The sequence below is a fragment of the Myodes glareolus genome, chromosome 2 (genome assembly GCF_982192425.1).
Source record: "Myodes glareolus chromosome 2, mMyoGla1.1, whole genome shotgun sequence".
NCBI lineage: Eukaryota > Metazoa > Chordata > Mammalia > Rodentia > Cricetidae > Myodes > Myodes glareolus.
In genome coordinates this window covers 112,602,778-112,618,970 of record NC_142027.1, presented here as the reverse complement: position 1 = coordinate 112,618,970, position 16,193 = coordinate 112,602,778, and the positions used below count along the sequence as shown (strand labels likewise).

The 16,193-nt window shown below is 43.5% G+C and overlaps 1 long non-coding RNA gene across 1 annotated transcript in view; it reads right to left on the bottom strand.

Moving 5' to 3' along the window:
* Positions 1–355: 355 nt before the first annotated feature.
* Positions 356–16,193, bottom strand: part of LOC125400198 (uncharacterized) — a 34,412-nt gene continuing 18,574 nt past the window's right edge. The window contains exons 2-3 of the long non-coding RNA XR_007231894.3: positions 1,548–1,612; positions 356–1,032 (exon numbers count right to left, since the gene is read on the bottom strand). This is a non-coding gene — a long non-coding RNA (uncharacterized LOC125400198). The remainder of the gene's footprint in view (positions 1,033–1,547; positions 1,613–16,193) is intronic.

Sequence of the window (16,193 nt, the reverse complement as noted above, 5' to 3'; positions counted from 1 at the left end):
ATGCTTGAGCACATGCATCTGCAAACACAAACAAGACACATAAAAATATAATGACAACAATACATTGATATAAATAATTTGGGATGGTAGGTGAGATCCGGTTCTCCTGTAGTCAGAAGGGCTTCGCGGAGATTGGAGTCCACCTGGAAAAACGGAAGCAGCTCACCAGGTGCAGCATCCTGTGTGTATATGAGAAGGATTCCAAAGAGAAGAAATAGCAGATGCAACAAGAAAGGGCACGATGTGTACGTCACCCTTCCCCCTAGAGAATGCACAGAAGATGAATGCGCTGGAGGGACAAGGAATATTCCGGTCTCCTCTCTGTCACCGTGATAAAGTACTCTGACCAACAATGTGGGAAGGAGACGCTTTATTTTATCTTTATTCTATCTTACACTTTCAGGTTATAGTCCAACATGAGCAGCAACTCAAGGCAGAAGCCCAGGACAGAAGCAGGAAGGAGCACTATGCTCTGGCTTGCTCTCTGGTTTCATAATAGACTCGTGTTTTCTGATCCAGCGCAGGGTCACTTGCCCAGAGACGGTACTGCTTGCAGTGGCCTTTATCCTTCTACATCAATTAATAATCAAGACTCTCCCCTACAGGTACGTTCCTAGCCAATCTGTCTCAGACATCCTCTCAATTGTGACTTTCCCTCCAGATGACTGTGGGCTGTGTTAAATCAGCAGCTAGACTACCTAGGACAGGGGCTAAAGCCAGCCTGACTTGATTATCAGGCCACAGAGTTCATCTTCTCAACTGCGTCAGAAACCAAGGGCTTGTAGGGACGACACTGGATCGCAGAAAGCTGACTTCTTCACCTGACTGCAGGCCAACACCTTAGCTCACAGGTGACGGTTGTAGGGAAAGAAGGCACAGATTCAAGAGCCACTGAAAGTCAGTCATGGTGGTACATGTCCTGAATCCCCATATTCAGGAGGTTGAAGTGGGAAAATCACATATTCAAGGTAAACCTGGCGTCTTAGTTAAGGTTTTTATTGCTGCGAGGAGACACCACAATCACAGTAACTTCTATAAAAGAGAAACATTTCATTGGAGTGGCTTACATGTTCAGAGGCTTCGTCTATTTCATCATGGTGTGAATTGGTGGTGTGCAGGCAGACATGGTGCTGGAGAAGGAGCTGAGAGTCCTACATCTTGACTCGCAGGCAATAGGAAGTGGTCTGTCTCACTGGGCAGTATTTTTGAGCAAATATGAGACTGCAAAGTCTGCCCCTACAGTGACACACTTCCTCCCAGAAGACCACACCTACTCTAAGGTCACACGGCCTAATAGTGCCACTCCCTTTGGGGGGGCATTTTCTTTCAAATCAGCACACATAGACTACATAGTCAAACCCTGCATCTAAATACAAACAAGCAAACAACAACAGAATCATTCAAAGGTGACCTTCTTAATCAATACTCTCAAAAAGAAAAAAAAAACACAACCAATGTGAGACATACATACACAGATTGCATCCACACTCAGAAAGTGAAGAATGAACAGGAAGCGAGCCCAGCCTGTTAAAACATCAAAAACATACCTCAGTATGTAGCAGTTTCCTCCAAGATAAAAACTTTACATTTTGTAGAGAAAGTCTCTTAAGACCTAGGATGCAAAAAGGGAGACAAAACAACAGGATATTTTAGGTTGAGGTGTTTCCCAGAAGGTATATCTTAGGTATAGCATATCCTAAGGGGAGGCAAAACTCCATTCTGCAGGAAACCTTCTTAGGACAGTTGACAACTCAACACAGATTCAGGAAGTCCCTGAAATTGACAAGATCCACTAGGCGCCTCCCTCCCCAAGAATACATAAACAGTAAAGACTGCTGAGAGTCACTCTCAGCGAGCCAGGCTTCAAAGGAGATTCTCAGCCCAGCCCAGTAACCCAAAAGAGGCAGAAAACAACCAAGCTACCAAGACTCCCAGACAAGCAGAGCTGTGTGAATGTGGCTCAGACCCAACTTACTAGGAAAGGATCCCCTGTAACCTTTGAGCTTCGGGCAAGTTGTGCAGTGTGCTTCAAGTTTCTAGTGTTTGTAAACTGTCACTCATCCTCGGGGTGGGCTCGGGTGATGCAGCTGTATCTGAGTCATAGCTACTCCTGTATTAACTAAGCACTCACTCACTCCCCTGCCCAATGCACAGACAGCTACCTCCCCCAAGAGTCATCCATCGCCTGGCAACCACTTAGTGCTTGTATAAAGGAGAAGGGCCTTGTGAGTCCTGCCAGTTACTTGAATGTTAAACTGAGTCTCTCTCCTCCCTTTGGGAAGAAAACATTTTGAACCAGAAGGAAAATACATATAAATGTAATAGTCAATATTGACAATCAACTTGACGGGATCTACCCTCAGTGAAGAGACAAACCTCTGGGCGTGTCTATGAGGAAGCTTCTAGATTCAGTTAACTATTAACTAAAGTGAGAACCCACCTTAACTATGAATGGCACCATTCCATGGGCTGGGGTTTAGACTCGTAAAAAGGGAAAGGGCATGCAAGCATTGAGTTCTCTCTGCTTCCTGACTGTGACCACAATGTGATCCACTGCCTAGTGGTCAGCAGGTCTTCCGCCTTCCCCACCATAATGGACCATCCCCTTTCAACTGTGAGCCAAAGTAAACCCTTCCTCCATTATGCTGCATTTTTTTGGCATTGATCACATTGAGAAAAGTATTTAGCTCAATAACAGACCCCATCCTTCATGACAAGCTTATAGGTTGGAACCTTCTAACCAGCTCTCCCAAGAAAGTACACTGATCTGCCTCCTACTAGAGATTTGGATCTTTTTTTTTTAACTATGTGACAACTCTTTACACATGTTAAATCTGTAAACTTTTTTAGTGTAAAAAGTCCTCCAGTCTAGAACCCTAATTTAAAGTCTCTCCTTGCTACATCATCCCCAGAATCTCAAGAGTTCCAAATGATATCCCGAAAGCTATCCCAGCCCTTTGAGCCCTGCTGTTTTCAAAGTCAGCCAACGGTCCCATCCTCCATCACCAAGGCCTCCCAGTTCAGTACAGGGCAGAGGTGTAGACAAAATGGAGCAGGATATGTAAGCCAGGGCTATCAGGGAGTCCCTCATTTCCAAAACGTTCATTTGCTATTCAGTGGACGGCTCTCTGGGTTATGTCCCCTTCGTGTACAGCCCGGCATATCTCTGTGGTTTGAATAACCGGAACAAAAACACTACACATTTCCCCTAGGTAGCTAATAGCTCCTTATCTTGCAGTTCTGCACATAATTTACTTAGGATGAAATCTGATGCTCATAAATCCATACTGTGTCATTTTCTTTCCCTTGCCTCACAGTGAATTTATTCAGCAAGCAATCACCCTTTAAGATGTGCTGATAGCCTTCCCTTCCCTTCTGATTCTTGAGTGTGGGTCTGAAGAATTCCTGGACAGACTGTTTTCTTCTGGAACCTAGAAGCTACCGCAGCACTACAACGTCTGCTAGGACCACTTGAAGGGTTGCCATTCCTCTTCTTCACACACAGCACTGGACTGGGAAGATAGTTTAGTATAGCTTGATGGGGGATGTATGTGGCCACAGATGCATGAGAACCTGAGATAGATCCCCAGAACCCACATAGAAACCTGGGAGTGGTGAGGCTCACTTGATATCCCATTGCTGGAGGGGAGGAGATAGTCTAGTCTATTGAGTGAGCCCCAGATCCCACTGGGAGACCCTGTCTCAAAAACCAAGGTTGAACCTATGCCAACATTGACCTCTGGCTTCCACATGCACATACATGTGCATGTATGCGCGCACACACACACACACACACACACACACACACACCAATGCGGTCTATGGAGAACATACTTGGAATCAGGAAACGTTTGGCTATTTACCCACTCAACAAGTATTTATTGTCAGCCATGTAGTCCAATCCCGCTTCTGCCTGCTAAAATCATGTTAATGAGCAAACAAGATAAGTAACATTCTTCCTGCCTTTCCAGAATGAGATTGAAAGCTTGTGTTCTTGAGCTGCTCAATCTTGGGCAATTTGCTAGATCCCTCCTCACCTGACTTCTGTTCTGGTACCCATGTGGATAATGCTATGAGCTGGAATTTTAAAAGAAGGGGCATATTAGAGATTAAAACCAGGACTTGGGCCATACTAGGAAAATATTCTACTGCTTAAACTCCATCTTCAACTCTCTTTTCACTTTTCTACATTGAGATAGTTAGTGTCTTACTAAGGTGCTCCAGCTGGCCTTGAACTCACTCTGTAGTCTTGGTTGGCCTTGAACTCATGGTCCTCCTGCTTCAGCCTCCCAAGTAGCTAGACTGACAGGCCTGCAGCAGCGTGGCTGACTGCAATGTTAAACTGAGTAACAGATACCGCCACCGATGCTTAAGTGGCTAATAACATTCCAGGCACTCAAACCCATCATCTGACACATGTAGAGACTTTCTATCTTGACCCAGAATTCCCAGGAACACCCTCAGGTTTATGGTAACCACCTGATGGCACCATCAAATTTAAATCGGGGGTTTGTGAGCCGGTCGGAAATAGTCAAGGTATAAAAATTCACAGACTATGGCAGAAAAGCAAATATAAACCTCTTTATGTGGTTCCCTGCTTAATTTATTCCCAACTTTGTCTTAAGTGATACTTCTCACCAATATACAGGAGATGGAAAAAACTATCTAGGGTTAAAATTCCCAGTGATTGCTTCCTACCAGGTCTGTGGTGCACTACTGCCCCCATGTGTACCAAGTTTGGCTAGCAAGGATCTGGGACCCACATTGACATTAGGATATTTTATCATTTTTGTTGTTGTTGTTGTTTTCCCAAGCAAGAACACTTAAGAAGAAGAAAATAGACTCTCAAAAATCCTCTTTATCCAAGATCAAATAGAATAAAACTCAATTAAGTCAAAGCAGCTGTTGGTGTTTAACCAACTCAAGCAGCACAACTTTTCCTTCCGTCCGTGATGTGCATTGGACATCCAGCTCCATTTATAGGAAACGGTGCCTTAACCCTGGAGATAAGAAGAAACCCCTTAATAGAGAAGAGGGCTCACTGTGCTCCCAAGTGACAATCTCTGGTTCCTGGCATGGGCACATATCTCTGCTCAGGATGATTTCTAGCATCATTGAACATACAGCTGTGTTCTCTGCTCAAGAGGAAACTTCTAGATACCTCTGCTTCAAACTAGCGAAATGAGTCTTGGGTTGTATGAGTCAAGATCAATAAACATTTGTCAGACTAGATCTTTTGACCCTGTTAGGATTCTAAGGTTCGGGGATTGTGTGATTTAGAGGGTGCAGCTCACTGGTGGCTGAACTGACTGTGGTGCCTAAGATTGAGAGTGAACTTGACAGACCTCAAATCATCCAGGAGGGAATTATCAGGGTGTGTCTGTCTGGGGTTTTCTCAGTTGGGTTAATTGAGGTGGGGAAACCCACCAGGAATGTGGAAAACACCATTCGGCAGACTAAATAAAAACGAGAAAGTGAGCTGAGCACCAGTATCCATCTCTCTCTGCTTCTTGACTGTGGATGCCGTGTGGCCAGGCACCTCATGCTCCTGCCGCTATGGACACACCCTCAAACTGTGATCCAAAATAAGCCCTTCCTTCCTTCAGCTGCTTTTGCCAAGCATTTCGTCCTAGCAGCATGAAAGTGACTAAAACACTGGTGGAATATTGTAAGATCTGATGCCAGAGGCCATCTGCTGAGATGTCCAGATTTCTGTGTCCTAGAACAAAGGATTGGATAGCAACTCAGAGGATATGAGAGAAACAGAGGTAGTTTATGAAGAAAGTGCAAGCCCCAAGAATGAAACTGAGCTAGAGAGCTATGACAGGTCTGAGGGCTATACTAGGAGCCTGTTATGTAACACTTTTACTGAAGAGACATAAATCTCTTCAACCAGCTAGGGCAACGTTTCTTAACCTGTGGGTCATGGCCTGCACAGGGGGGTTGCATATCAGATATTTATATTACAGTTCATAACAGTAGCAAAATTATAGTTATGATGTAACAACAAAATATTTTTATGGTTGGAGATCACCACAACGTGAGGAATTGTATTAAAGGACCACAGCATTAGAAAGGTTGAGAACCACTGAGTTAGAAGATCAAGGACAGACAAAATTAAGGATAGCACCAAAGTCCAACTTGGTCAAACAATGAGTTTATTGGGGCTACTTAGAAGAGTATGAATGAGGGGTGACTTATAAAAGCAGGAAGGACTCAAAGACAACTGCATCACTGAAAGCCCACCCCCAGCATGGGTGACAGCTCATAAAAGCTGGAACCCTGAAGCTCACTCCATGACTTACAGGCAGCTCCACTGGCTAGAAAAAGTATCTTCTAGGCATCTCAACTCATCTGAGTCTCTTCAGTAGCCTTTACTGCTTACATAGCCTTTGGAAATGAGGGTTTTGTGCATCTAATCAGTTTCAGGGACTTTCTGGGACTTCTGAGTTGTTTACTTCCTGAGTCTTAATGAGCCTACCTTTAGAACATCCTGGGTCTTATTAAGCTTCCCCCCATGGTAGAACTAATAGAGACACAAGAATATTCAGGAGCTTGAAAGTAAGAGTTTTGGAGAGGTTGAATACAGTTCAGTGTGGACAGAACATAGGGCATGAGAAAGAGAGTATTGTAAAACAGGAATGCACGGAGATGACCAGAGGGAGTGGATTGTAAACTAAAGATGTGAATTGAAAGGATTGACCACAGAATGTTACAGAGGAGAACAGGAAAGTTTGATTTTTACCAGGACAACAATGGGCAGTTGAATTGTGGGAAAGTTCTGAATGAGAAGACCAGGAGAAGACAATTATAATAGTCTAGACAGAAGACACCAAGTATAAATTAAGTATTGGAAGAAACAACTAGATAATTATTATAACAACTGTTAGTTTTTAGAATGGTGTAGCCCACACCAAACTCTTCCCTAATTGCCCCTGACTGATAATATAAGAATTAACAAGTTTGGGATCTTGAGAGACAGATCATTCAATGAAGTGCTTGCCTTGTAAGCAAATAGACCTGAGTTCAAGCCCCATAGCAAACGTTTAAGAAGAAGCAAAACTTAAAAAGCAACATGTGGTGACACACATTTGTAATTTAAATGCTGGGGAGGTACAGAAGACAAGAAAAGTTCTGTAACTCATTGGTCATCTGGTTTTGCCCACTTGATGAGTGAGAGATTCTGTGTTAAAAGTCAAAATGGTGCCCAGTCCTTCTACTTGGTTCTAGTCCACACCACTGAAGACATTCCTCAAGCCTTCTGTCTCTTGTCTGCCCATCTTTCCATGTCCCTAACTTCATCACATGCCAGAGGTTTCATATGGCAAGCCATATGGTGTGATGCTTTTACACCTCAATATCAGCTGGAAAGCTCAACAGGGAAGAATCCTGAGACTTTCTGACATAAGCTAGCTTCCCCTGGCTTTGGGTTCAGATGCCTACCTATGCCTTGAATGTTATTTGTTGACTGTTCTATGGAATATTCAGCCTTCCAACTCAGAATTCAGTGAGGCTGTTTAGAGGTAACATCTCAGGGGAGACAATCTGGTAAGGAGCCAAAGGCCAAGGCTAACTGTACAATCTGATATACCACTTGTTGTGGGACTTTTCCAAGGGAATCGTGAACAGACAGAGCACTGATGACAGGTTAAAGAAATAATTCTACTCAAGTCTAGTTTCTCAAAACATTGAGCTCATTTGGGCTACTTGCAGGGGTTAACTGATGCAGATGTGGATGTCACAAAGCCAGCTGCATCAACAAAAGTCCTACATGGACATGAATGACAACTCATAAGAGACTGTGCCTTCCTTGTGCTTTTTTCATGACTTGCAGGCTGCCTGGAAAGTTGGAGAGTCTCCTTTCCACAGCAGCTGTTACTGTTTACATAACCAGAGAGAGGAGCCATATGAGTCTTGTAAGTTTTAGGAACCTCCTGAGACTTGTGAGTTTAGTTAACTTCTAAAGCCTCATAAGTATCCTTTACTTTCTTCCCAGGAGAAATGTCTCAATCCCTAGAAAATACCCATGCAATATCACTTTGGTCTTTCTCTATGTCTTCTGAGATGATTGACACTTTCCTCCTGGGGCAGCTGTGAGGAAGGAACAAGGTCATGTGAGCAAAAGTTATTCTTAAGCACAAACCATTAAACAAGTAGCAATGATTGTGGACCCTTGTGAGTACCAAGACAGAGGAGCCCTGACTAAGTGTTAATGACTTTATTGTATGGGACTACATGAAAGAGTGGTGATTCTTGTTAGGATTCACCAACTTAGTGTCATGACTCTTCCCTAGTACACTTGAACCAATACACAACTATTGAAAACACTCAAAAGTGTTTCCTAACAACAGATTTCTTGCAACCAAGAAAATGATAGCTCTCAGATATTCAAGTCCATCAGTGCATGAAAAATATTATCCACTAAGTGTCGATGAAATATGAGAGTACTGTGATTAAATGATTTTTTTAAAAAAAAAAACAGGCTATTTACAATTATTCTAAACATCATGGATGGAACTCACAGTTCTAATGCTGAATGAGAAAAGATAAAGACAGAGTGTATGCTTATGGTTTCGTTTATATGAAGTATCAACACAGGCAAAAGGAATTAATGTTGATAGAAATTAGGATAGTGCTTAGCCTATTAATAGACTAATTACTAACATATAGGGTAAAGTGGTTCTCTGAAGAGCCATGCGTACTGTTGTTTTTCCTGATCTGTTCTTTTATTAGAAAGCACGCTGTGTTTGTTAAAATCTATGCAGCCATCACATTATAATTATAATCACTTCATGTATATTCCAACAAAGAGAGTGCTGTATGAGTATTTTAAGCTCATCCATGCCTACTATAAGAGAACAAATCTGACGTTAGAGTTAGTAGGGGAAGTATTTACCGCGCAAGTATGAGGACCCGAGTTCAAATCCCCAGAATCCACAAGAAGTCAGGTGTAGTATCACACTTCTGTAATTCCAGGACTCCAACGGTGAGACAGGAGAGAGAAACAGGAGAATTCCGAGAAGCTCATGGGCCTGCTAGCCTGACATAGCCACTAGACACCAGCAAGGATCCTTTTTGAAACAATAAGGAAAGAGAGGACCAAAACTTGAAGTGATCCTCCAACTTTCACATGGGTTCTGTGTCACACATATACATGCACATATGTTCACACAAAGAGGTTTCTTTTTTTAAGAAAACAATCTTTGCCTATGATCAGCATCTTAAGTTTATGCCAAGGCTCTACAAATGACTGCAGTGACACTTGTATCTATCACTTTGTTTCCATCGATATCTTTTGCCTAATCACTAATGGAGCATAACCTTTAGATTGCAGATTGGGTCAAATATATCATCAAAGGTCAACACAAACACCAAATTATTTAGGAGAAAGCCCTCACTGTGTTTGAGGTTATGGTCAACACCAAATACAACCTTAAAACAGATTTTTTAAATCAAAATTTTTAATGGATATTTTCTTGAGCCTCCCTCCAGTGTTGAATCTGCTTTGACAGGTACTTAAAGAAAAAATACACATCTTTAAAATGTGTTCTTAGTATCCAGTTCATACCACTGGGTTATCCATGTGACAGGCCTAAACAAAATATAAGAGGCAGAAGATTCTGGTACCTTGAGATAGTAGAAGTTTTACTTTGAGTACACTGAAACATTTAAGCTAAAAGGAGAACTATAGTTTGTGTTGCGTTCATGGGCGTGGCCACGTATTGGTACTAAGCACAAAGCCCTAGGGGAAAGATTTTTAAAAAATAGTGGAGTAAATTTTAAGATCAGAAGTGAGAAAGAGAGAGAAAAGTGGGTATGGTAGAAGGTGTAGCAAACGTTGTATCACTGTGAATGAGGAAAATAAAAGACTTTTCCTAAGGTTTTGGGGGTGGGGGGGTGGTTCCATCCATCATGACAGAAAAAACATGGCCAAAGCAATTCTGGTTGCAGCAATAGGATCCTGTAACAGAGGCTGTACACACCACAGTCAACCAGGAAGCCGAGAGAGCAAACAGGAACTAGGGGATTCGAAGGCCCACCCTTAGTAGTCTACTGCATCTACCTAAACCCTGTATAAGAGATCTACAGCCTCCCAAAACAGTGCCACTACTCGGATTTGAATGAGAATGTCCTTCACAGGCTCTTGTATTTAAACACTTGCTCTCCAGTTGGTAGAGCTGTTTGGGGATGTTAAGGAACCTTCAGAAGGTGGAGTCTTGCTGGAAGACATACACCATGGCAGGATTTAGAGCTTTGCTCAACTTCCTGTTTCTCTCTCTCTCTCCTTCCTGTTTGTGGATGAAATGGGATCTCGCAGCTTCCTGCTCCTGCTGCCATGCCTTCCCTACCATTATAGACTCTATACTTTCGGGACCAAAACCTAAAATAAACTCTCGCTTCCTTAAGCTACTTTTGGGCATGATCGTTTAATCGTATCAATAGAACAGTAACTAATACAACCACCTACTGGACAACAACGAGGGTTCAACACATGAACCTGTGGGAGGCTTTTCACATTGAAACTGTAGCAGAAAGCAATGTAAACAACAAAAAGGAACAGTTACGGAGTCTGAAAAGAAAAGTATGATCTTACTCTTAATTGATGTTTTCTATATCAGAGGATAAATTACATGAAGACAATGGAATAGAAGAGACCAGGTCATCTAGGTGGACATGAAAAGCTAAAAGTATATTTTTTTTTGTGGTTATTTTGTTCTGTTCTTCTAAGGTCATTCTCAAGTAATTATGGGTCACTGTACTTTTATGAAATATGAAAGACTCCCCAGTGAGCATACAATCAAAGAACAATCTTGGAAACATTGCATGTTCAGGTAGAGGGTACCTATTGGGCTACTGAGTTTAGGAACAGTGTCAAAAATGCTGAGGAACGGGAACTCATCCATGAAGTTGGAAACAATCATGACCCCACCAAGACAGGACCAACATCAGCCATGAACACACACCTGAGTGACAGCTAGGATCTCACACGTATGCTCACTCCGTCATGCAGATCTACCCAAACATTTGAATGGACTGTCAAGGTCCATCCATATATTTTTTGCAAGAAGGCATCTCTTGGGTGACATACGCAAGAGCAATATCTAAAACAATAATTTCCTAGGAAGAGCAAAGTGTAGCACTAGGGAAATGTCTCAGAGGCTAATAGTACTTGTTCAGATATGGTCTGAGTTCAAACTCCCAAAACCTTCATTAAAATGTCAGACATAGCTGGGCATGCCTAAAACTCCAGGGTAGAGACCAGAGAATACCAGGAGGACCCTGGACAGCCAGGTTGTCTCTGGTACAGGGAAGATCTGTCTTAGGATGAAACCATGGAGATCAATAGAGGAAGAAACCTGGATGTCCACCTCTTTCCTCTACATGCATGTGCATGGGCACACACAAGCAGGTACACCCACACACTTATGTACATGCACTACACACAAACACACAACATGCCACGAACACACACACAATTAATCAAAGTTTCAATTCTGAAAAAGAAAAAACAGAGTTACCCATAACATTATACATCAAACACAAATAAACACTAACTCCTCAGAAATGCGTATCATTCAAGAGTACTAACCCTTATATGGGACATTTAAAGGACACCCCCCCCCCACGAAAGACTCAGTGGACATTACAGAAGAGAGGACAGAAAAAAATTTCAGAGCCTTCTGGCTAAGACATCGGTGTGGGAAGTACTTCTGTATATGTGTTGCTTTTAATGGTTAATGAATAAAGCTGTGTCAGCCAGTAGCTCAGCAGAATAGAGCTAGATGGGAAAACTAAACTGAATATTGGGAGAAAGAAGGCAGAGTCAAGGAGAAGCCATGGAGCCACCAGAGGAGGAAGATATGAGCTGTGAGCCAGAACCTTGCTGGTAGGCCACGAGCCTTGTGGTAAAATATAAAATAATAGAAAATGGTTTAATTTAAGATATAAGAGTAAGCCAGAAATACACTTAAGCTATTGGCCAAACAGTATTGCAAATAATATAGTTTCTAAGTGATTATTTCGTGGTCTGGGCAACCGGGAATGAACAAGCAGCCTCCCCCAACAAGACATGGCCGTTGAACTCATAAACTGACTGCAGTTATGGCTACCTGCTCAAGACTAAGCCAGCAAAGTAGCCAATACCCAGCAGGCAACTCTAATTGGACTTGGTGAGTTATAACAACAACAGCAAAAAGAGAGGACCCGAAAGCGTGGGACACACACATAGACACACATATGGAATAGCAGCCTTCTAGGATGTGGGAACACAAAAGTGTTATATACATCCTTTTCCTCCCCCACATCCTTAGAGAGATCTCATTTTCTTAGATTTATCCATTTCTCACATTATGTTGGCCTAGAGATTTGGCTTAGAGAGAGTCGCCCATGGGTAGTGACTACATTCTATTAGGGCTCATAATTGCACAACATAATGGTCTGAAATCTATGTATTGAAAACAAGTTCATCTGAGTCTCCTCCTCAGAACAGAGCATGATGCCAGACACCAGCACTCAGGGTATCGTTACTGGAGGGGCGTGCTAGCCCAGGGCTCTGCGCTGGGAATCTAAGGGTGTGCTTAAGAAACCCCTAGTGTGAGTCTAGGGCTCCTCTGATGTTGGAGTTCAGATTCTCTACTCCCGTGGCTTCCTCTATCATGAGTAGCTAGCATTAATTAATCTGGTTGGAAAAAAATCAGGACCTGATAAAGCACAGGTAAGACAAAAAATGAATTTCGGACATGCAGAGATAGGCTATTAGTCGTCTTTCTTGTCTATGCGTAACCTCTCCAATAAAAGCAACCAAACCAGGTAAGGGCTTCTGTTGACTCACACTCTAGGTAACGGTCATGGTGAAAAGGTGTGGTGACCGGAGCCGGAGGCAGCTGGTCATGTGACATCGCAGGAAGCAGAGGGATGAATGCTGATGCTCAGCTCACTTTCTCCCTTCTGTTCCATCTAGGGGTTAGGATGGGGCTTCCTACACTAACTAACCAAGTCTCCAAAATCTATCCCAGACCTACCCAGGGATCTGTCTCCAAGGTGATTCTATATCGTGTACAATTGGTAATCAATGCAAGCTATCGTGAGAAGTCCACTCCTTGTTGATTTGCCACCCAGACACAACATTTTCAAGTTATAACCTTCTGACCCTTGTCCTCATAGGCTCACAGATGCAAAATGCTTTCAGTCCAACTTCAATTAATCAACATGGTCATTATCCCAGGGGACTAGTAAGAACTGAAATACAGGGAGGTACAGCAACTAAAGGCACACCCCAAGTCCTCGTCACAGACCACTGTGAATATGGCTCTTATTTCAAACATTCAAATCTAAAGACTCACAGATGGGGATCCCAGACCACAGACACAGAGAACAAACACGCCAGTGAAGTCCGGAAAGCAAGTTTGGGGTGGTAATGGCTTGCTATGGTAGACTAAGATTTTGTCTTCTTCCATTCTTGTCTTATTTATCTGGTGATGGCCAAGTCTCCGAATTGATCTGAGCACACACAAGGTGAAGATATTGGTCCAAAGCTCCTGGCTGAAACCACGGGTGCATCCTTAAAGTATCAACACGAGATACCCCAGGACCAAGTTCTCAGCACAAAGGAGATGTATTTGCTCCAGAGGGACAAAGGACAGGGATTAAGAGGCAAAGGCAGGAGATAGAGAACAAGGGAGAAAGGGGGAGGGACCAAAGGAGAGGAGAAGGGTTATCTATCCTAGAGGCTCCGTCTACAAAAGCTCTTGTTCCATAGCATGAAGGGCTTGCTTACAAGACCCACATGAAGCATGCAGGCATGATGGAACACATTTGTAACACAGTACTGAGGATGAGGATCCCTGAGACCTACTGCTCAGCCAGCTACACCTGACTGGTATGCTCCAGACCAATGAAAGACACCGCTTTCCCCACCACACACACACAAAAAAAGAGAAAACAAAAGAAAAAAAGAAAAGAAAAGCAAGACAAACAGAGTCTGAGAAATGACATCTGAATTTGACCATCGGCCTCCACATGCACATGTATTGCATGTACACGCACATGCATGTGCAAGCCTGCACTTGCTTGTGCATGAACATACATAAATAAAAAGATAAATAAATGGAAAGAATATGGAGAGAAAGAAGAAAGGAGAGAGAAGAGAAGGCAGGAGGGAGAGGTGGAAAGGAGGGATGACCTACATGAAGGTAATACAGTGACTCCAGAGACAATACCATGTTCAGGAAGAGACAGTTAATGGATAAAAACTGGAGGAAAGTCAGGAGAGACAGAGACGAGGTGGGGAAGTAAGTAGGATGCAGCCCATCCTCTGTAGGGCATGGAGAGCGATGGGGAAGAGCCCCTGAGCCAGTCTGATGTGGCATGGAGCATAGTGGCCACTTTGCTAGGGAGGGCAGGCCTTGTCCAGGGGTATAATCTACCCTGCTGGGGCTGCAGGTGGGTTGGCAGAGCTGTTGCCTAGCATGCCTGAAGCCGTGGTTCCAACCCATGTACCTCATTATATCAACCTATAACCCTAGGAAGGTCATCCGCAGCTAACAGTGAGTTCTGTGGTAGTCTGGACTCCATGAGACCCCATTTCAAAAACAAAAGAAGAGCTCCCCCATTCTGAAATACAGTAGCACATCCGAATGCAAACACACAAGAACAGTCCAGCTCTCCCCGCAAGCTGTCCATCACATCTGGCCGTGAGCCTGTTTACAACACGATATGAACTTATGTTCAATTACCCGCAGAACTTTATCATTAAAACAGAACTTGAAAATATGCTTGTCTAATCTTAAGAAAAAAAAAAAAACACCCAGCTCACACACACTCCCCAAACCAAATCTGAGAAGTCTGTACCGGGGCTGTGCCAGGCTTCCAAAGCCATCTGTTTTCAAAGCCTACCTTTCTCCTTGTTTACAGCAGCCTGTCTGCTGGTTTAACAACCTCCAGTGGGATTTCACACGCCTCATTATGCAAAATCACTGCTTATGCATTCGCTCTGCCACTTGCCTAACTAATCTCAACTCAGTAACACCTCTCCTAGGTGGCTCCCCAGTCTGGAGTCCTCCTACCGGGCCGCAGATCAAGCACGGAAGAGAAGGAGGGAGCAAGACAAAAGGCGGCATCCTCCAGAGTGCTTGCCTTTATCAGATGGTCCAGAATCTGAGATGCTACTTAAGGTGAGAAGCCAAAAACAAAAAGCAAAGCAGAAAAAAAAAAAACTAAGAAAGAACACCCAGCAGGATTATTACATACATTCAAAATAGAAAAGAACACTCTTGCATTGTATGTAAGTTAGAAAGGCAAGTTCAGTCACCTCCTTATTCACCAGTTCTCCCTCTGAATTGTCTGTTTGGAATGTCGTGTGTGTCAGGATACACACGCGCTGGTGTGAAGGTCCAAGGAGATCCTGAGGTGTCTCTCCTTCAGTACCACCCACCTCTTTTGTTTGAGGAAGGATCTCTCATCGTCCTGGAACTTTCGACTATGTAGGCCAGGTTAGTTAGCCAGGCATTGTCCAGTTTCCACCCCCATGTCACAGTGCTGGGATATGCATATGCCTTTGCATTCAGTTTTTTACATGGGTTCTTAATTTCTGCCTCTGCATAAAGCTTTGACTGGTGGAGCCTGGGGAGATGGCTTAGCTGGTAAAAGTGCTTGCTGTGTGGTAATGTCCTCAGTTCAAATCCACCCCCCCCCCCCCGAGCACACACATCAAAGCTAGGCATTGTGGCAGAGACCTTTAACTGGACAGGAGGAGACACGCAGATCCCAGGGACATGCTGGCCAGACGATCTGGCTGTATTTATATTTCTTTTCTTTAGGGGGAATCTTTTCAATCCCTCTTGACTTTTCCTCCTTGAAATCATAAAACTATCCTATAGCAATTCTCAAAAGGTGTGGGCTAATTTTCCAATTTAGGTCTGTATCTTAGTCTTGGCTCTCCAGAGGAAGAACTGATAGAATGACTGTGAACTGAACGTGAACTTCCTAGGCCCTCTGTCTCCCACCACAAAAGCTGAGCGCCTGGTAGCCGCTCAGCCCACAGTGCTGTGTGTCTAATGTGGCGGTTTGAAAGAAAATGGCGCCCAAAGGGAGTGACACTATGAGGTGGTGTGACCTGGTTGGAGTAGGTGTGGTCTTGCTGGAGAAAGTGTGTCACTGTGGGGGCGGACTTTGAGGTCTCTTTTCTCAATCTT